Source organism: Lepisosteus platostomus, chromosome 27 (genome assembly GCF_059453375.1).
Source record: "Lepisosteus platostomus isolate fLepPlt1 chromosome 27, fLepPlt1.hap1, whole genome shotgun sequence".
Classification (NCBI taxonomy): Eukaryota; Metazoa; Chordata; class Actinopteri; order Semionotiformes; family Lepisosteidae; genus Lepisosteus; species Lepisosteus platostomus.
Genome location: NC_142637.1, coordinates 630800 through 653249, shown reverse-complemented (window position 1 = coordinate 653249; position 22450 = coordinate 630800). Strand labels below are relative to the sequence as shown.

General features: G+C 38.3%; 1 protein-coding gene across 8 annotated transcripts in view; it reads left to right on the top strand.

Moving 5' to 3' along the window:
- Window positions 1-22450, top strand: part of ptprsa (protein tyrosine phosphatase receptor type Sa) — a 314111-nt gene that overhangs the window by 61332 nt on the left and 230329 nt on the right. For 6 of the 8 annotated variants that reach the window (XM_088622185.1, XM_088622187.1, XM_088622191.1 and 3 more), the window contains exon 2: window positions 5035-5105. The gene's annotated coding sequence lies outside the window, so the exon portion shown is untranslated. Of the gene's footprint in view, window positions 1-5034; window positions 5106-17893; window positions 18562-22450 lie in introns of those variants that run through there. The other 2 variants (XM_088622186.1, XM_088622188.1) reach the window with 1 other exon arrangement.

Below are 22450 nucleotides of genomic sequence, written 5' to 3'. Positions count from 1 at the left end.
GATAGACTTATTCCAAGGATAAAATGCCTGGGTAACGTTGACAAAATCTAGTCGTAACAGTAATTTATGGTGACAGCTTAAGGGAGATGGAGCTAATCATTCTTGCTCTAGACCTCCTGTTCTTTATTTACAGTTTTTATGATACATAACACCATGGGAAAAATAAAAACCACAAATTAGACCCTCTACCATTACTTGATTCACTGATAGAGCCTGAGCTTACTATCTAAACCAATAATATGAGTTCGATTCAACTGTGGTTCAGCTTAATTCTGGTCTGATCAGCCTCAATGGTCATATGGCTACAAGCTAGCAACACCTGACATTCTTTTTTCATTCTTTTCTATAATACTGTACATGTGGAGTTAAAGTTGGTATCTTCCTGTACATGTGGAGTTAAAGGAAGATCCCTTCTTGGGTAGAGGCAGAGTAACTCCTGAAGAGACATTTAATTGAATATCCTGAGACTACCAGGAAACATACTGTCTGTCAGATACTGGTGTAATTATGATTGGGCTTCATGTAGAACTGACTTATAGCAGATGCTGCTACACTTATCTACACAAAGCAGACTTATTAATGAAACTCAAGTCGAAGTGCTTATTACTGCAGTACATAGTCTCAAAGAGGAACTGCTCACAAAATTCTTTTTGTAAAACCACCTAGTTTTCCTATTAAGAAAGTTTATTAAGAGCAAATAAGAACGCAAACACTGATAAGAAAATTTATGAATCTAGCATAATGTTCCATGCATCCACAACTGTTTCTAAAGTCATGCCGTCTATTCTCAGTAGTGTTAATCAAAAAGGGAGGAACCACCAGTGAATAACCTCATTAAATTACAGTTTTTTTTTACTTTTATGAGTACTTACTGCACTCATCTGCAACTCACAGGCTGATACAGCTTCTTAGTCAAACCTTCAAAGTATTTTATGTTTGTTTCACTTTTTGAACTAAGTTTTGATTCTTCTGTTACATTAGTCCGCTTTCTTTAGTGCTGTAACCTGGAAACTCTTTTCAACTCACTGAAAAAAAAACATGGCTACTACTCACTGGTTGAACCCTTGTAATTTGATCAAGCCTTTCATAAGGCTTTGTATTACAAAAACAGCGCTTGCCTAGACATCTCCTAGGTGTGTGCTAACACTCTTTATCAACAACTTGTAGACAAAACATCTTCTGAATTGATTTATTATTTGCTATGCTTCAATCTTTTCATTAAAAAATTAAAGAAGTTTAATGTTCAAAATTATATAAACAAAAATTAAAACTGGAAAGCAGATTCAGAAAAATCATCCTACTGGGGACAACAATTAGGTGAGTGATGATGCACAATTCTTAATATTCACCTCAGAAGCCAAGCACCGAATCCTTTCCTGTGTGGTGTTGACAGATTTGACATCTGTGAAATACTTGTTTTTAAACACATTCACACCACTTCACCTGTCAGACAAAATTGGTGTAGCATTGCATCCATTTACATGAAGTGAGGAAACAAACTGAACCTCACTCCCCTTTGCTGAAACAAATTGGCTGTTGCTACAGCCTGCTTCATGCTTCAGTGAATGTCTAGTTCATGTCTCCATGCTGTAATTACAGTCTTCAGAATGGACACTCAGAGCAAGTTTTCTATTAAGACCTAGAATACAAATTAACAAATGATACAGGAAGACGTGTCTTTCTTTCTTTTGACCTCCCAAGGTCTGCGTTTTCCCTTTTACATTTCAATATTGGTCTAAGAAAAAAAGTTTGGACAACATTCCAGATTCCAGGTAATTGTTTCTATGATGTGCTATCATGTGTTGTAATTTGTGTGGATGGAATTTTTTGCAATTGCAAATGCAAATGAAAACTACCTTTATAAATCAGAGCTTTCTAAGGTAAAACTGACAGTTCTCTGGGTTTTCTGACATATTCGGAGTGTGAAAATAATTTAAGAAAAGTAGTTAAAATGAAAAACAATATATAGAAACTGATTTTTTTTAAACCCAAAATAAATATACAGAAGCACCTTAATGAGAAGCAATGCTTTTCTGCAGCCTTTCTGTGCTAACATATCTATGTTTTCACTTCACTTTGTATATATTAATTGGTCTTTTAATAAACTGTATTTTCAATTAATATAGCAGTTATCTAATGATGCTACTCCTTGTTTTTTAAATGAAAGATTGAACTATAGTAAAGTACTCAGGACTTCAGAAGGAAAGTTGCGAAGAAGAAATAAAATGTGATGGTGACAGTGTTCTCTTTGCTGTTCCTTTTTAATACAATTGCTAGATACCTTATGACTCATTTGTCAAATAAGTCCAAGTCTCATTTCTTTTCTATAACTTTCTGCATTTGTGTTTCCTGCCTGAAGAGGCTGGAATGTTGATCCAGACCTGCTCAGTCCTGTCTTCTGTTTCCTCACTAATCCTTCTTGATGGTTTTCCTGGAGGTGCCCCCTCGTGGTCGACTGCATGGAACTTATAAGGCTGGAAACAGGTGTTTTAATTGCCTTCTATAGGACCTCCCATGCAATCCGTGGAAAAGAAATGTCCATCTATCCTCCCCAATCTCCTGTCTACAGGAAATTGTTTTGGTTCCAATGTGTCTTTTAGTTTTTACTCTCATCACTCCGATATCCTTTCCAGAAATATACCTAACATGCTCTCTGTTTTCCAGTCTATTTAATCAGTCCTTTCATACCACTGAGTATCAGAAATATTCAAATACCATTTTAGAACTATAACTCTTACTAATTCACCAGTGATACTGTTTCTTCTTCTTTTTCTGTAAAATTTAAACAGCATTGTTTGTGCCTTGGCTCAGGTGGCTCCATGTTCCTCTTCTTTTCACTGGCTAGCAGGCAGCCACCCCATTAATCTTTTTTGTGCAAGAGAATTTTTCCAGCAACAAAACTGGAAGGCTTCAACCTCTATCTACAAATGTTCTCCGGAGATCAGAAAGCAACCCAACAGACTATAAATGAAAATTATTTGGCTAGGAATGGCTGGGTATTTCAGAAAATGTTTTCAGAACCATTTGTTGCAAATGCAATCTGTAAGTGCTCGTTTTACTTTTCCCCATTTTATTAGACTTTTACATTTCCTGTCAGATGAGATGACTGCTTGTTAATGCATTAAAAGATTGATTTATAAAATTGGAAGCAGATAGTGAGCCAGCTTTTGCTTTCAGGAGGATATATTACCAATGGTTCTGTAGGAAACTTGAACTATTCCTCCTCCTAGCCATTCTTTCTAAGGAGTAATCTCCTCCATTATAGGCTCATTCCACCCATTTGACCACAGAACACAGAGAATATAACGAGCATTCTTTACTGCCCTTTCCCTAGACTTCATTTTTCTGAAATATTCTGGGAGGACTCAAAATCTGCCCCTGCCCCTGGCTCAGGGGCCATCCTGATTGGCTTGGCTCAAATTAAAGAGGCCTGTCAGAAAGAAGAATCATGTGTGCCTGTTGGTTGTCGTGGAAACAGTGCCCCAAGAGGTTTCATGGGTCTGCCTTCATGCTTCACTCAAAAGAACAGGGAGCATAAAAAATACTGCACTCTGGAGCCATTCACTGACAAGACACCAGAGACAAAACCTATTCAAGAAAAGGCTGTTTTCCTCTGTTGTATTTCACTGATGTGCAGAAATATCTCTTTTGCCATGTCAATGATGATCCTGGAAATATTGTATATATTATCCACTATTTTGACAGGCAACTTGTTTTTCTTTTGTTTCAACCTCTCCATCATGTTCTGCTAGTTAGTGTAAGGCTTCACATTTACATTGCTTGTATCTCTCTGCATTTGAATAGTTTCTTTATTTCCTAGCACATGGTAAAAAAAGAAGTATATTACGTAGTGTTGTTTCAGAATAAAAATGCAGGGTGTTAAGGCTGATTGTGAATATCTCCTTAATGCAGAAATAAATATTAATGTACTTGTCAAATTCCAGAAAGAACTTGTCCCAGAAGCTGATGGGCAGTTCAACATCTTCCTTTCATGTGGCAATCCATGCGACTCATTGGAGTTCATGGTAAACGGCTATAATAGAGGCCATTGGAGCACCTCGTCACACTAACACCCTTCCATCACCCCCAGATACATGACAAACTCTTGGCTTGCTCAGTGTGTGAGGGGACAGCTTCCAACTTCCTTGAGTGCATGGCCAGGCGGTGACCCCTCTAATTAAATGTGTTAAAGCCAAAAATACTCTTCTCACATCTGCATTATTGGGGTTTGGCTGCATCTCCTTTAAAGTAATTGCAAATTAATGTATTCATTTCTGTGAATACATAAATATTTGCCTTCTCAAATTACTGGAATTTAATGAGCAATCTCTCCTAAGTGTACAATGCAAATACAATTCTTTCACTGTCATTATAGAACCACTGGGTGGAATATTTATTTCACATTATCTCGGCAAGGTATGTGCTGACAAAAATATATCCCTGTAAGTGAATTAAAACTGACTGCATTGCTTTTGCTTTTGGCAGTTTTGTTCCATGTTTTTACCAGGCAATTATTTTTTACATTACTAGTAACAGTGACGCAGTGGCTTGCATTGCTGCCTTGCAGTGCTGGGGTGCTGGGTTCAGTTCCTGGTGTGCTGTCTGTGTGGAGTTTGTGTGGGTTTTCTTCAGGGGCTTTGGTTTCCTCCCACAGTCCAAAGACATACAGGACAGTACTGGTTAATGGGCTTCTGGGAAAACTGGCCTGGTGTGAGCGTGTGTGTGGACTTGCGTCCCTCCCAGGGTCTGTCCTGCTTCATGCCAGTTGTTGGATGGCAGGTGTACATGATGTCATGCTTCACATTTTGGTACAGTGAGGAAACTGACTGTTTTACTGAAAGGTTTTACATGGTGGGTACAGGAACAAATATCAAAGCCGTGGTGGTGCAGTGGGAATCTTTCAGCCATCAGAGGTCCAGTATCTGGGCAAACCTGACGGACAAGTATGGCCTCTTCTGAGTTTTCTATTCTCCCCTTTCATAAGTTAATTGCTTGCCTATTTTAATTTGTTTTTCTTTAATGTTTCTAAAACAGGTATACTCAATTGGACTGAAGCAGATAAAAGGGGATATGAAGCGACAGACCTTTTGAAAACTACCAAACCGGTAGGAAATTTGGAATTTTCTTGACAATGGAAACTTATTCTGAAATCCTAAATATTTCTGTAATGGACAACACAACCAATTACATGTCCCCATTTGACCAAATCAAACTATCCCTTTGTCTCTTTCATAAATGTGCAATTGTGACAGTTTTTATTTCATGCTATTAAAATCTGGCCATATTTAATAACAGTCCATTATCTGGGTAATGATCAGAAATATGATATATACAGTTTGTTCTACTGTAGATCCTAGGCAGGATTTGATCAACTAAATAACAAAACCATCATTTGTTAATTTAGACCAGGAGATGTGAATTACATCTCAATACTAATGCATTGACAATGCTTCACATGCGGCATGTTGTCAATTCACTACACCATAGATGTTTATGAATGATTGATGAAGTATTTATAAATTAGTTAGATGATTATTCTTCAGTCATAGTGCTGGTCCATAAGGAAGCTGATCCTTCTTGAGCTTATACCGCAAGATTAGTTGTGTTGATAACTGGTAAAACTTCAGTGTCATAAAAACAGGAAAGCGAATGTACTAATGAGAAAATGCAGCCAGGAAAGAACTGGTTAAATGTAATTTATGTGTTTCTTTTGCAAAACAAATTTACTCATCAATATTGAGCAGACGGGGACCCAGGAAGTTTTGTGGCATCGACTTTTCAAACATGAAAGACATCATTATTTAAAAATGCAGACGCATTTTACTTCCTCTCTATTACCAGTGGGGCACCTTTCTTTTGTGGCCAAATGTATTCAGCTCTCTAAATATTCAAACAAAAATGAGTAGACTCCGTGACAATACACTTGTGAAGATATGCCTGAAGGAGACATTTCTTGTTTGTGCCTGTAGATCAATCTACAGCTTTCCATTTGGTCACCTTTCTGTAGCACTAAGGTAAACATTCCTACAAGAAAAAATCATTAAACGAACCATGTGATGAAAGTGATATTGACAAGATAAACTTGTCAGTATAGATGCTTTCAGATTTCCTAACTGACAAATTTCAATTATAAGCAAGTTACATTTTTAAGTAGCACATGTGCCTGTTGGTGGTTAAGAAGCACAGTGGCGCAGGGGTCAGCAGAGCTGCCTTGCAGTACCGGGCCTTGGGTTCACTTCTGGACCTGGGTGCTAGCTGTGTGGAGTTTGCAAATTCTCCCCATTCTCTACGCGAGTTACTGTTACTGACCAGTAAGCACTCCAGTTTCAGCCCATAGTCCAAGGGCATGCTGGTAGGTTAATTGGCCTCTGTAGAAACCAGCCCTGATGTGAGTGTGTGCGTGTTGGTGTCTGTGTGTGCCCTGCAATGGACTGGTGTCCCGTTCAGGAAGTATCCCGCCATGCGCCCTTTGCTTGCTGGGATAGGCTCCAACTCCCCTGGAGACGCTGTACTGGAAATGATTTAGATATGGATGGATGGACATATGTCTGTCATCTCCCAGCAGCTTTCAGTTCAACTTTAGACGAATTATTTTAAATGTGCTCTACTGGCATGTTAATTTCCATTCGGTTTATGCAAAGCATTGAAATCCTAACTAAATCAAAACAGACATTAAAGTAAAGAATTTTAAGCAGTTGGCAAGCTCGTAGTAACTAATTCGATTTTTTTTCATGAAAAAATGGGAAATATATAGAAATGAATGTTGCGCTGTTCTGCACCTGCTGTTATACAAAAATTTAATTAACCTGCCCCCAGTTTCTATAAAACATTTAATAAAACAATTTTGATTTTGTTACTAAACTATGACATTTGAAAGCAAATTTAATTATGTCTGTCAAAAAATGACTGAAAAAGAAACAACCTGGAACATCTGCTCTCAGCACTATTAATGACAAGACAAGAAATGAAGTATATAGAAATGCATCACCACCACCTGGCTGATTGGACTGGCTGGTTCTGGAAACATGTAGTAAATCTGTAACATACCGACACCCTGCCAGTCAGTTTTACGTAGAAATTTGAAAAATAACCGAACAGAAAAGTAGAGGTATTAAACAAGCAATAATTAATTCTTAGAGTACGCAGATGAATATATTACTAAAAATGCTGTTATATCATATAGGAGCTTGCACTCTAAAAACCTGAAGGTCCCAGTGATATATGGCATTATGTAAAGTTGAAACTTGGATACCCTAATGGAAAACTGAATTTCTTTTGCTCTCAGAGGCTTTGTAGAATGAGTACAGCTTTGCCTTTGATTTGTTTTTTGATGTTGGAGAACAAGCAGGCAGACCCTGTATTTGTGTGGAAATGTGCAGTTTGCTCTCCCTTCTCTAAATGCCCAATTTCATAATGATGAAAGCTATTTTCATTTTCACTGCTACACTCCATGAAGTACATTTTTCTGTGAAGAAAGAGAAAGAACATGATTATGGTTCAGATACAAAATCCCTCCATCCAGTTTCTAGCCGCTTCTTCCAATTCAGGGTTGTGGAGGAGCGACAGCCTATCAGTGCAAGGCAGGACACACCCCGGACAGGACACTAATCACAGAGCAGACACACCACCCAGACTGAAAATCCCCATTCACAAAGAATGACAATATAAATGTGCGTGGTCACTTTGTAAAATTGTAAAACATGCTCAAACAATATGATTCTTCGGTGAGGATGGAACGCTGAAGAACAATATTAGTTGTATGAGATGTTAACCAGGATTCCCCAATTGGTGTTGCTCAACTGGCAGAGTGCCGCTTGGTTAAGTTGGGTGTTTAGAGCCAGGAATCTTGGCTTAAGCCAGTTCAACAGGATTGCAGTGACATCACTGAGACATGTCGCTCTTCCAGTTGATGCTACCAGTCCTGTAAGAGGGTGTGTCAGAGGAGAATGTTGAATCTCATTCTCCCTGTGCAGGATGGGATTTGTGGGAAATGAAGCCAAGTCTCAAGCAATGAGTAAAGAATTTTGTCTGTACTCCAGCTGACACAAATTCTGATGCTTCAGCCTCAGAATGGGAAAGTAAGTGTGGGGAGATCTGATTGCCCTAGCATTGCCTTTTGTGTGTGTGTGTGAGTGTGCTTTGCATTGTCATGGCTCAGTGTAGTTCGCATGGAGTGAGCTTGAGTAGCAGGTAGAGGAAGGGAGTAAACTGAAAGTGGTGACAACAGTACATTCTGCATGGAATTTTCCATTCACACTGCTTGTTAGTCACACCTGCTGCTAAGCACCTATGGTGAGCCTCTTTTTTCATTGTTACCATTGACAGGATGACATTAATTTCGAAAAGGCTCCCTTTTATAATTTCTGTTTAACCCTCCTTGTATGTGTTATAAAGCATGGTGGGCAATGCGAACATTTTTCCTAAAGCTGTCTTTAATATCTGTCTGTTAGTAAACATGCTCAAGTGCAGAAGGGAAATGTACATGTGCACAACCTTTTTCTTTACTGAGGTGACAGCTGTAAAAAACGACCTTATCCTGTCAGCAGAACAAGCTCTTTCAGAAGACACCCCCTATGGTTTCTGGAAAGGGCATATCATCAGAGAGATCTGGCAGAGCCATTTTCAGACATGCCAGAAGAATATAAGAAAAGTTAAAAAAAGGCAGAGACTTTTCTTCCCATCACTAGTTAATCAATGATCCAAGAATCTTATCCATCCGTCTCTTGAAGGATCTCAGGGAGTGGATAGCACGTTCTAGACACCACTGAATCTTTGATTTAAGAACTGGCTCCTGTGTTTCTTACTGTCCATGTTTAACAAAGATTTCATTGCAGGAATATTTTAGATAAAATTTAACCTTTAGCTTTGAGGAGTCTCTGTTGGGATAAATTGAATCAAAACCCTTTGTAATGTTGTGTATTGAAGACTAAAGTGGTTCATTTCCTTCAGGATATGTACAGTATGATCAAGAATAAACACGGTCAGTTTTCTCTTAGGTCTTTCTAGAGAAGAAAAAACATTTTTGTATTATGGCTGTTCCCTCGCAGAAAACAAAGCTGGAATTACTCTCACACCTGTATTAAGAGCCCACTCAAAAAAGTGGTCACATAACACAGGTGTTTTTTTTAATACAAGGCCTATAATTTTACAACATCTAATTTGTCTCTGACATGCTTTCCTGTAATTAAACAGCATGTCCAATTTAATGCATTATAAATGACTAGATGATGCCTATGAATACAAGTAAGGAATTGTGATGAATTTTTACTAATCCTAAAAAGAAAATTAAATTGTTATACTGCACAATGGCATTGTGAAGCCAATTTTACTCTTTATACTGTAGCTCCCTACATTATCATTGATCGGTTGTAAAGGTGATACAGGACTGACATTCATGATCAATTTTTTTTATTGGCATCACAAGAAGAATAGGGAAAACAAAATAATAAACCCACTTTCATTTTTATATAATAACTATAATAATCGCAATTTATTTTTTTACATTTGTTGACTACAGTAAGTCTTTAACAACTTATGAAGGGCAATAGAAGAGAAGGGAAAATTATTTTACAATTATTTAATTAAAAGAATTAAAACTTTGAAACATTCTGAATCTGCCTACCCAACATAAGAATATAAGAACCATGATGTGGCTGGATAACTTGTTCCATACTCCCACAACCCTTAGGGTAAAGAAGTGCCTTTTGTTGTAGGTTTTAAATGCACACGGTATATACCTGTGTCCTAGGGATGACTTTGTCAATGCTCTTGCACATTTTGACTACTTGTATGGGTACCCCTTGCTGCAACCTTTCTGGCATTTGCTTCATGAAGCTATGAAAGTGTGAGTAGTAGAAAAAAAAGCAGGAGAATGAGTACTTTTAAAATCCTGCAGTGTGTATAGACACAGTGACGGCTGCAGCTGCCCAGCTGTCACAGACGTGTCTCTCCCCCAGTCAGCACTGACCCTCTCTGTGAAGGTAATCCTGGGTAGCTATGACAAAAATAATTGTTTTTCTACATTTATAAAATCACAAAAGTACTGAAATCGCTTACACACATTATTTCCTGCATGCTTAGGAACTAAAAAAACAATTAAAAGTGTTCAAATGAATCCTATTAATACCTGGATAAAGGGTCCAGTTTTGGAAATGAGTGTCCAGCTGAACCATGATTCGATACCCCTGGTTTAATATAATTAGCAGGAGACATGAATCTCGTGAATAAGTTAGCATAGCTGATCACCAAATACGTCTTATAGTTTCTGAGCAGATTTGACCATAGCTGAATGAAGTTAATTTAGTGTGGTTTTCTTTCTAAAATGTTTTCTATGTTGATTGATGAATAGGGTCCCATACACCAGCAGTACAGAGCTGTGGTTAGGGCTCTAGAGACTCCTGACTGGAAGGTTTTAGGTTTAAATTCTACCCGTGATGGTGCTGATTTCACCTTGAGCAACGTTTCCACTCAGTTCTCCCCAGAAGATGTCCTGCTAAATAAACAGGCCTCCAGGTTATCATTGTCGTTGACGTGTTGTTCTCAATTATTCTATCTGGTTAAAATAAAAACATCATAATTTAGTAAACAGTGTGGTAGCCCTTTGCAGAGCAACTGTGATAACTGTCTAGGTTTCTGTAAACCAGGAATGGGCAATCCTGTGTGTCTGTTGGTTTTCACTCCAGCTCAGCTCTTAACAAGCTCATTCAAGCTCATTATTGGCTTAATAGGACCAAGTTAATAGCTTCTTCCAACACTTCAAGTCCTGGAACTTTGAAGAGGCCTAGAAAACCTGCAGACACACCGGCAGGATTGCCAATCTCTACTTTAAACACAGCTTTATTTTCTATAATCCCTATTGCAATGAAATCACCAGGATGAAGCCTTGGACTGAAAATACATTTCTGGATGTGATCTACACATCCAATATAAGAGAAGTCCAAAATGTAATCTTGGGAAGTGTATCACAAAAGTACATTTAAAACACAGGCTACGTTTTACAGCTCTTCACCAATAGCATAAAGTTTAACTTGATAACTGTAGTATTATTCTGTTTGACAGGCTATTTGATGTTTTAAGTTGTGCACTATGTTATAGTCTGTACACTGCAGTGCATTATGGGTCTGTAATACAATATCAGAAAAGGCCATGGCAATATATTACCATTACTCAATTATAAATACTTTATATTTATTTATAGTTACTTTATAGTTATTTGTGGCATTACTTACAAAATGTATATATTAACCTCTGACTGGGGGTGATGAAATGTATACAGTATACTAACATATATAGTTTCATAGAATATATTAATCAAACTATGTTATAGCAATTTATTTTCTACAATACCTATTGCAATGAAAGTACCAGAACAAAACCTTATACTGAAAATAAATTCCTGGATGTGATCTCACTTACATCTAATCTAACTTTTAAATACACACAGAACCAAAACATATCTAAATAGCTTTCACGATGAGGTAAGATGTACATGAGTGATCTGTCAGGAGATATAAAGACACAATTGAGCTGTAATGTAAGACACAGTTTCAAATCAGGTGGGTATGTAATAAAAATAATTGGCAATTATAATTTAAACTAAAATGATTGTTGTGCATATTTTTGTGGAAGCATTAAACAAGCTGAATATTTGAACCGATTAGAAAAGAACAAGTGTGTATTTATAAGCTGTTGCTTGTACCTCCTGAGGTGTTTGTAAGATGCTCGGTGTTAAAACATTTTAAACTAGTGCTGTGCTATGTTTCTTCTGCCCAATGTCCCCACTGAGCTTTCAGCTCCTTAATTCAGCTCATTATTTGCTAAGGCCTTTTTAAAATTATGATCATCTTTAAACCAGCCATAAACAAATAGAAGTCACAGGGTACCTCAAATAAAACAATAAAAATATTGTTTAAACATTTTTATGTGCTGAAAAAGAAGGTTTAGTTAAATAGATAAGTTCATTTAATTATGTATTCAAGTTCTTGACAGGACTAAAACCAGGGAAGGTGTTTAATTTCAGGGTTATTTTTATTGGCCTTTTGACCTGCTGTGATAATGTACAAGATAAATAATTCCTTCCTACCCTTGCCAAATAAGTCAACATTTTTACACTGCTGTTTAGAATGTGTTGTACAAGCCAGATGTGCTGGTTTAGTGTTATATTAAGAAAGGCATGAAACTGCAATCAACTCTACATTATATCCCCAAATTCAAAATTTTCCAACAGTCAAAAAGCAGAGACAGGAAAGCCAAGGGTCATGTTTCACCCAAGGACACACAGAGTTTCATTCCACAACAGCTTCATGTCTGGCCCTCCAGCAGGTGTCCATCAAGACTTTCCATTCACAGCACTGCCTTTTAAAAAGCGGAGCATAAGGCTGTGTAAATCTCTGCACCTTCCTGGCCTTTAACCGGGGTGAGAAATTAAGATTACCAACCCAGAAAGAAACTGTCAGATGACCAGCTGCAATGTTATAGGTCTCATTGTGAATAGTTGTTGCTAAAAACGTTAAAACGTTAAAAACGTTAAAAACCAGGCAATACGATACCTCCCACCTTTACAGCTTACAAAACTAGCTGATGTGTGTGTGGTTTTAGTTACAATTTGAAATTTACAGTATGTTCCAGCACCATACACTCGTTGTGGAATATGGTTTGTGTCACTACTTTGTGCGTTTTCTAGTAGTGTGCCTGTGTATACCCAGCAGACTCAAATTAACTCTTAAAGGTTAAGAGTTACTTATCAAAAGGTGATCCTGTGGAGCCCTAAGTTTATTTCTCAACTTGGCAGCGCATTATGGTTTTAAGTAGATGCTGTAATGATGGATGATATTAATACTTTGATCTTTTTGTCAACATATATTTTTGCTTTAATTCAATAAAGATGGTATATACTATATTTAATTCATTTCTTAATGATATATCTATAGGATATATAAATGGAGAGTAAATGCATATACAGTATTTGCTGGAAGAATATTTAAAGTACAGCAGCAAGGCTAAGAACAGCAATACTTGGCTCTGCATCAGTAGGTTTTACAACTTTGCCAACAGCATCTCCTGGAGGGTGGGGAAAATAGCTGTTAAAGCCTTAAAGAATGGTTTCTGCCCACGTCTTGAAAGTGTGAAAGCTGTGAAAGTGTTATGATACAGCTGCCAGTCTCTGCCAACCTGACAACCACCTCCAGCACCACACAGTGACCCCAACCAGACCAGAGTGACTTCAGCTAGAGACTACCAGCAATTTCAAGTGAGCTGAAACCACAGGTCAGGAGAAAGATGCCAACAGACTCCCAGATATGCCACAAACAGGACTTCAAATAGCAGAAGAATCTATGATTTCCTATAATCTTTCAAATATTGTTAATTTAATTAATTAGTACAATAGTAACATGAATTTGAAATACATTCTGGATTTCATTCACTCATTGTTGTTTTTTTTGCTGACAGCTCAATGATGTTATTAGCATGTGTATTGGCAATCCAATCTATTGTTTATAATGAACCTTCTGATGTAGCCACTGTAGGTGCACAGAGGGACATTTTAGACCCCAAAAAAAATTTTTTTTTAATTGCTTATCAGTGGTAAAGGCTCAATGCAATATCAGATAAATTGGATATGTTTATTTTTTAAGAATCCTTAGTAGGATACTTTATTAGAAACTTTATAAGTAAATATTCCATCAAAACTCTTGGGCTTGGACATTTTGGCCTCCCTGAATTTCCTCCTTAAATCAGTTGCTGAAGCTGTTTTCCACTTCTTTTTCTGACCTGCTGTGTAGTGGGATTGCTGGCTCATAATGTCTGCCTTGCATCACCCAGACCCGTGGTGAATAAAATGGCCCCTCTGCAATATGTAAAGCATTCTGGGAAGAAGCAATATAGAAGCAAGCAATAATTAAAGTCATCACAAGCAATAATTTGCCTAATTAGACAGTTTTTCTGGTCTCCAGTTGTTGTGGATTGATTTCATATGCACAGTGCATCTAAAATACAATATATTTTAGCAGTGTGCACACATTGTATAACTACAGATGTATAATGCTCAATGGCTTAAAATAATAAGAGTTTTTTAAATCTCTAAAAAGAGTTTAAAAACACTCAAGTGAAATAGAGACACTAATGACAATCGACACTGCTGTATTGATTTTTACGTATCCTGAGAGAGGAGCGTTAGACCTCTAATCAGGAGAATTTGTGGTCATCAGGTTTACAATACAGTGCCACTGTGGTTGGAAATTGACTACAAAGGGCTGCGCTGAGCATCCTGTTTCTGTTACAATAGAACGGGGCCTGTCGGATTCAATTTATTTGGCTTGTCTATGTGCTATTTGTTCTTTCATCTTCGTACAGTTTAGCGTTTGCTAGAAAGCCAGAGATAATAGCATGAATATTAGCTGTTGACAAGCAGGATTATAGGGTATATGTTAGCTATATTGTGAAGAACTGCTCCATTTTTTTAAGATGTTCGAAAGAGAAAGGGTTACAGAACTGAACAAGAATGAAAAAGAAATAGTTACCTTTTTCTCCTCTGTAGAGATGCAGTGGTAAAAGAAAAGGCAAAAAAGAAAGATAAGGCTCACAGTTTATTCAGCTCATTACAACGTTATGGATTGCTCATGTCAACCAGTAAGTGCTCTTTTATCATTCCTCACAATAGGCCGGCCACAAAGCGCATTTTCTTCCCCAAGTGAAATTTACCATGTTAAAGCGCTGCGTCACTAAGGGAAACCTGTGTATGGCTCAAGATTTATTGCTGTGATTAAATTAGGCAACCGTGGATAAGCGGTGCGGAGAAAATAAATATGAAATAACACAAACGTTTTACTCCGTGGTTAAATTGATTAGCCCATACCTTTTAAGGTATCACATATCACCATAGCTGTGGGCGTTTAGGAAAAAAAGATTGAGCGTGTGTGAAGTGTTGGTAACAAGTTTGGACCTATTGTTTTCACATGGCAAAAGAAAAAAAAACAAGCAATCATTTAGTGCTGAGGCCTTGTGTTAGATACAATTCTTGTCCCCACGTGCCAAATTACTAAGAGGTTTTTGATAGTTCTGCATTGTAATTTAGTAGATACAGAGGTTTTCTCACCACAGAATGTTAAACCCTTAAGAGACTGATATTTATTTTCTGTGTCACTGTATATCAGGTAAAGGTTTCATAGAGTCCCATGCAGCTGAGAACAAGGCCATTTCATTCCAATTTACTCCTGTATGTAGGAATACAGTTTTTGTAATGCCGGGGAAGCCACAACTCTAAAATATCTTGCTTTAAAAAAGTATAGAACATTAGTGAACAGCTGGATTTGGAGACCACAGTCACCTCATTATAAAGACTCCCATGTTTCAACTTTTTCTTGCAAATCTGGATTTAAAAGGGTAGATTCATCTGTTTTTGTACACTTACTGCCGCTGCGCTGTGGAGCTCTCAGCACAGGCATGAATGCTTCTAAAAATATTCTGTGCACATCAAAGGTGAGGAATTTTAATAAGACAAGTTTGCAAATTGGATCCCATTTCTTAAGTCGAGCAAAAAAATTCAGTTTAACTTCTGAACAATTGGAACTGCAAAACAATTTTAAAAGTATCAGCTTTTTGTGTGTGGGAAGACTTACACATTATTGAAATCTAAACATTTATTCTTTAGTGTGATGGTACTTGTAATAATTAGAACATTACAGAGCGATTTACAGTACTGAAATGAAGGTACAGAAATTATTGCACATTATTATATGCGGAAATAATTGCCAGTGCTGAGATATTGGAAAAAAAAGGATCAGAGCCTCAGTTAAATGTCTCATGCCACGAACACCTACAGTACAATACAGTGTTCCCTGTCATCACACAACTCTGGTCCAGGGGCGGGATGGCCAGGTTCTTGTCTGCTCACAGCCTGGGTTTCCTTGGAAAAGGTCTCTTGTCCAATTACAGCTCAGAGTTGGAGGAAATGATGGTCTAATTCAGGTGTCTGGACTTAAAAAAGGTTGATTGAGGAGAGTCCGGACATTCATTTTCTGTGACTTGTCAGTGTATTCCTAATGTGTATTACTAACAGGAATTGCAGTATTCCTGAAAGAGGTGTACCTACTATGTCATTCACAAAAGCAAATGTTTAGAAATTTCGTTTGCAGTATAAATTAAATTAGAAAAGGTAGAGCACATTTCACTCTAATTATATCCCATATACGCCTTAATCAGCCCCTCGGACGCTAATCCTGACGATATTCAGTTCCTTTATGTATGAAAGTCAACTACTTACATCACACAATGTAAGAATGCAAGTTAATAATAGCATTCTGTTGAAACTAATTTGGTTACTTAGGTATTAATATTAATATTTCCCACTCTTTCACAGCTGAACAGCCCACATCAGGCTGATCAGTTGAACTAGATTTCGAATTCTGTGGATGAATGGGAAGGATGTGCGAGTAAATGTCACAAGAAGTTGTTGATTTATTCAGGTATAGATTAGCTGTCGGGTTAGAAGAAAAAACGCATTTAACACTACTTGTCAGGTTGTTTAGCTAAAAAAAACTAATATTGATAAAACTGAAGATTTTAAGCAATGAAAAGAGAGCATAGGAATAGAAATTCTTTCTACTTCCAAATAAAGTGTTCAGCCGCAGATAAAATGAAAACAAGATCTTATCTTTGTCTGATCTTTAAAAAGGATTTAAAGAGATACTGTATAAAGCACCTTTTCTCAAGCTTACAATCTGGGATAGAGCCAGAGGTGTTTCAAGCTCAGTTACTGGCCAGAATTTTAGGGCCCAGTCAAATTAGCCGATTCTGCCAGTACCAGGCAGCATGTGATTGACCTGAGCAGCAGAACTGACTTTTTCCACCTTTCCTGGCTGAGCAATCCCCTGATCTCAATCCTATTTAAAGCAGAATGTATGGTTGAACATGCAGGTCAGTCCCTCATACTCCTGCCCTCATCACAACCTGCTGTTAAATGGTGTTAAACACTGGCCTGGGATCAGTACGGGGTAGAATACAGTATAGCCATACCCTGTCCAAACCGCTCTTACCACTCTCAAATTTACTAAAAAATTTAATTAGTAATTAGTAAGCTAGACACATATAATTGCTATTCCAATAGAGGTATCAGTGCAAATGGACCAATGCAGGAAGGTGCATAGGTCTAGGGCCAGGAGAGCATGATTATAAAAAAGCCAGGTGTCCTTGTCCTAGATGGATTTGTAATACCAGCTCCACTAGCAACAGGCCACCTTCGCATGTATGAGTTCAGCGGAGTTTTAAAGCTCTTCGTTGTCGAAGGAATGTCGGTAAGACAGCACGACTGCAGGTACACATCTCCACAAGGCTGAAGCCTCACAACAGCCCAATCCGCCTGGACGCCGCCGCACCTGCCAGTTACTGAAGGATAAGGCTTCCATTCTTATCCATATTTTCTTAGGTGCCCCTGAAGACAAATTGAATTAATTGTGAAATAACACGATACCTGTTAGCAAACAGGTTTATTTTTAACTCGGAACTGTTAAAAATACAGTACAGCAACAGGAAGGTTGCTAGAAATATTTCAGAATACATGACAGTCCTCTTTCTGTTCGCCCCGGGTGTCACTGAGCGGCTTTCCCACACAAACCGCTTCCCACTGCGACTGACTTTGAAGGGAAAAAAAAAAGTGAACAGCATGCAGCTGCTTATTTAGTAATGCGACCAACATCTTTCAGACAACGCAGAATTAAGCTTAATATGATGAAGCTTTAAACAATAAGAACACATATCCAAACTAATAATTAATTTCTGTGATTCCGTGCCAGGGAGCCCGCAAGTGCTACAGACGTGTGTTTGCTGTAGTCTGCGCTGAAGAGGTGCTCGTCACCATTCACACCCTTGGTCTGTGCGCGTCCTGAGGGCTCCCACATGCTCACGGGCACAGTCCCGGCAGGGGTGTGACGCGCTTCGGTTGCTGTCTGGAATCCGCTAGGAAGAGCAAAAAAAAAACCACAAACGTAGACCTGTCCTGTGCACATTGGCTCCCTTGACAAGATGCCAGACAGATCCCCTTCGCAGCGGAGTGTGGTACCGCGTCGACTCCAACCCCCTCCCATCGCACCGAGGTATCAAATGACGGGGTCGACCCGAGACCCTCGTCTGTTTCCAATTCGTAGTGTCATTCACCAGCACGGTCACGTGAATCCAGAGGGCCGTGCTTTTGGGTATCTCGACCAAAAGGGGCAATCTCACACATTCCCCACCCCCAGCCAAAAAAAGACAGATTTGAGTCCATGAAAATCTCGTAGCAACGGACGGACCCAGCGGAGCTGGCATTGTGGGCTGTTCGCTCCGTCCAAGACGCTACAAACGTGTGCGCAAAACGGAATATACTCTCTGGGTACGGGGGTGACATGTAGGAGACCTGCTGCTGGCGAGTCTTCCGAAGGAAATCGCGGGATTTGCGGATTTCTACTTTTCTTCTTTTTATGGATGCAACGTAGCTTTTGGGGAAAAAGACCTCGGTGGTTCGTTTTCCCACTGCTGCCCCCCGTTTCAAGGAAGGGGGCTCCTTGGAAACGGATAAGCCGAAGTCGAGTAAGTTTTTTTTTCTTGTGTTTACATGATTAAAGTAAACCTCGGGTAGCTTTTCAGAACAAGTTGCGCCTCGGAACCTTTATAATACGTTTTAACGTAGAGCTCTATGTGTAAAAGCCTGTGCCCAGTTTTCTTTAATTATTGAACATTCTGTTTGCATAATTCAGATTTGCTGAAGATGTAGGCTGTTGGAAAATTACTTGTGCATTGTGTTTTTTTCTCCAGGTCTGTGTGATAGCAGGCTACTGAACGCGTGTTGGAGCGTCTTAATGTGTTTGTGACGAAAAGCTGGGTTATTTTAGAACACACTTAACGCGATTCTTCTGTTTGCCCGTTTTAGACAAAAAAGGAGAAGTCTGATACTGCCGCTGCCACCCCCTTCTCAAACTGGCTGCTTAACGCTACTTTTCTTTGATGCCGAAGGCATTGATATTCTTAACAAGTCTGGAATCTGACCTTGTTTTTGGAAACCATTGATTTGGCTTATGTAGCCAGCTCAGGGTAGGCACGCATTTCAATTAAATTCCGCATCAAAAGCGCTTGGACAACCTTGCTAAATGATGCGTTATCCTCTGCTGTGGAATAGATATAGACTAGCTGCCTGCAGGTCAGGCTGAGCCAGTTGTTCCTAGTGCCGAAACAACGACAGTACATGAGAATTTATTGACTTTCAAACGATAAATGAAAAGATGAACTTTTTGTAAGATCGGTTGAAGGATATGGAATATTTAGAATCCATAGTCGATTAAATACTAGTACATTGCACAACTAGTATAATTTTTTTGGATAACTGGGAAATGCAGTAGTCTGTTTATCGTTTTATTGTGTAGTATTTTGGAACGGACCGAAGTTTTTCCTGAATCATTTTCATTGATATCTATGCGGGGTATCTGTGCGATGTTATCGCGTTCGCAGGTTCCTGCAGTTCAGACACTATTTGAGTTCAAGTGGTTGTAGGCTATTTTGTTTCATTTCGTTTCATTCCACTTTTTCCGGTTTGAAAACGTGTCCCGGCAATCAAGCTGAAGTGTTGAAACTTGTGCCCTGGAGATAAACATTTTTTACTAGAAGTCCCAGAAAGGTTTACGGATGAGTACATGTCGTAGTTTTGTATTTATATGTAACAACAACAACAAAACAAATTATTATTATACGAAAACAGAGCACCGACTGTTTGAAATATTTTGATTCTATAATTTCCTCTATAATAAAAGAGTACAAAGTTTATACAACTACCATCAGATACATTAGACGAGAGATGTGAAAACCGGCGTAATCAATGCGGTTTTATTTTATATATCGCTTTTGCGATTCTTGCAGATGTTTTGTTATGATCACATTATGGTTTACGTACAGTACATATATTCACTTGAATTGAATTGACCATAAGGAAAGGTCAGAAAGAGAGCGAATGAAGTGACACTGGAAATAACAACAGATGGTAAAATTAAAGCAGTGTAATAAAAACAATTCCGAAGGACAAGCAGGGTAAATTCTAAAACAAGTATTAATGGAAAAACAGTTATGACGTTTCGTGACAGCATAACCGCTTAAACCGACCGACGAAAATACATTTCCTCTCGATTCTCCTTTGTGTCCGTGGAACTGAATTCGAGTTCGTTGGTTATCACTGGGAGCCTAAGGAGTTTTACGAGACATCTGGATTTAGAATGTTTACTTAGCTCTCAGGGAGCAAAATATCGAAATTAGTCAGCCTGCAAAATCCTTAAAGAAAGCCCAATATTGTCTTTTGCTAAGAAACTGAATTGAAAATGTCAAGATAATAAGACAGTAATAATAACGTTACTTACAGTATGGAATGAAGGATGACCAGATTATTGTGTATTTGCCTCAAAGTGTGAGGTATTGTTATAGAGCCCTGCCATTACAAACCTCACCAAACAGTGGAATTGTCCTTGTTTTACATTGTTACACTTTCATATGTCATCATAACAGCTCCCAGTGATTGAGTTGTTTATTTACAGAATACATTGCAATGTGATAATTACAGTACTAAAAACTGTTAAATATCGTACGTGTGGTATAAGTCTTCGCCTTCTGCACGACAGTCACCGTTGGGCCCTGGATGATGTACTTCTGCTACACGACACTGAATGTTTGCGGCATTTCTGGTTTGTGTTGGACTTTTTACCCCCAAGGTATTGTTGTGTGAAGGGCACTTATTTCAATATGGCAGTGCTCTGTGTAAGATGCAGGTTTGTCTTTGACCTTGTAGAGCTACTGTACACTGAATGTGCCATCACTGGGTAAACTGACACATTATTCCCTTATGGTTGCTTTTAAGTTTTATTATAGCTCCTAAATGTTCTATGGCTGTTCTTCTCGAATAAAGAAGTTTTGTGTTTTTAAGCTGGAAGAATAAAAGATAAAATTATTAAAAATTATGCTGCTCTTTTTTCCCTCTTTAATGATTTGAAATACTGCTATTGCTTATGAACTGTCAGTGATTTACTGTGAAAAAGATTGCTCATGATGTGGTTGTCCCAATGGAGACAGGCAGGTTCATAGCTCACTCATCAAACCATCATTCTGCCTGAACACATTCCCACATTGAGGTTTATTTTTATACTGGCTAAACTGGGAATGTTTGTATTGTCATATTAAAGGAACTTGAAGCAGTATCAATCAGCCATTAACAATCAAGTCACTGGACCAGAAATTTAGTAAGGTAGCAGTGAGATGTATTGTGGTGAGGGGTTGTGTATTTTGGTTGTGCTTGTAAACCAAGACCCTGCTCATGTTGTAGCCAAAGGAGATCCCATGCCACGCTTCAAAACCAGCACGAGTATGAGCCCAATTGCCTATAAAATCCAGCTTGTCTGTTTTATTTGGAGATGCAATCTGTTTCCTGCTCCAAACCCAGCACTCCAATAAATTGTTTAGCTCAAAGTGCTCTGGGAGCTTGCCTTTTGATAAACAGTCCTACGTATATGTGTTGATGTTGTGACACATATTTCACTCTGAATCAGGCCTGCAAGTTCCCCAATGCAGTGACAGTAAAGGACACGGACCAAGACTGCAGAATTTGTTATTTTTGAGAGTAACAGAGTTTACTCTGTGTGCAGGATGGGTGAATTTCTAAAGGAATTGTATGCTTTTTGGATTAGGATGTTTTGTGTAAAAAATGCTATTGTTTCTGAAAAGTTAGTATTAGGAAGGTAAAGAAACTCTTGCGACAGTTTTCTATATTCTGCTGTTGTTTCATTTGGAAAGATTAATGCATCTACAATTTTCCATTTAGAGATGCGTCTGTGGCTTCTGAGTCCACTATATTCATTAAACTGTATTCTCCTATCAGGTAGTAAGGTTACATTTTAAGAAGGAGGTGGTAACTCCAAATGAATTCAGGCATGAATCTCAGTTCTCACTGTCTCTGACTCCATTAACAATATGATTATTTGTTGAATCTGAACAAAGTGAGTCAATCAAGCGCCAATTCTGAAAAACAACTGTTTTGGAGACTGTGAAAATAGGAGAGTATACTGCTAGTACACTGTGTGTTGTGGCACATTATCGACACAGGAATGTGACTCCCCCTCCCCTCCAACAGTATGTCAGGTTTTCTCAGCTTTTTTCTATATACAGTAGCAATATTTTCTCCCAATTCAACACAAACACTTTAACACTTCAGTTATGATAGTACTATTTAATATATATATAATAAAATCTGACTCAAGGGCATCCAATGTAAGTACTGTCAGAGCAGAACCAGTTTGTGGAAGTGTGACATTTACACACAGATGTACTTGACTGGGGTGAGAAAAGCAATCCCTTATTTACCTCCTTGAGGTAGGTTATACAGGTAATAATATCAAGGGTAACTGAAGGACAAAATTGAACACAATTTACTTGGGGATTGGGTGATTGA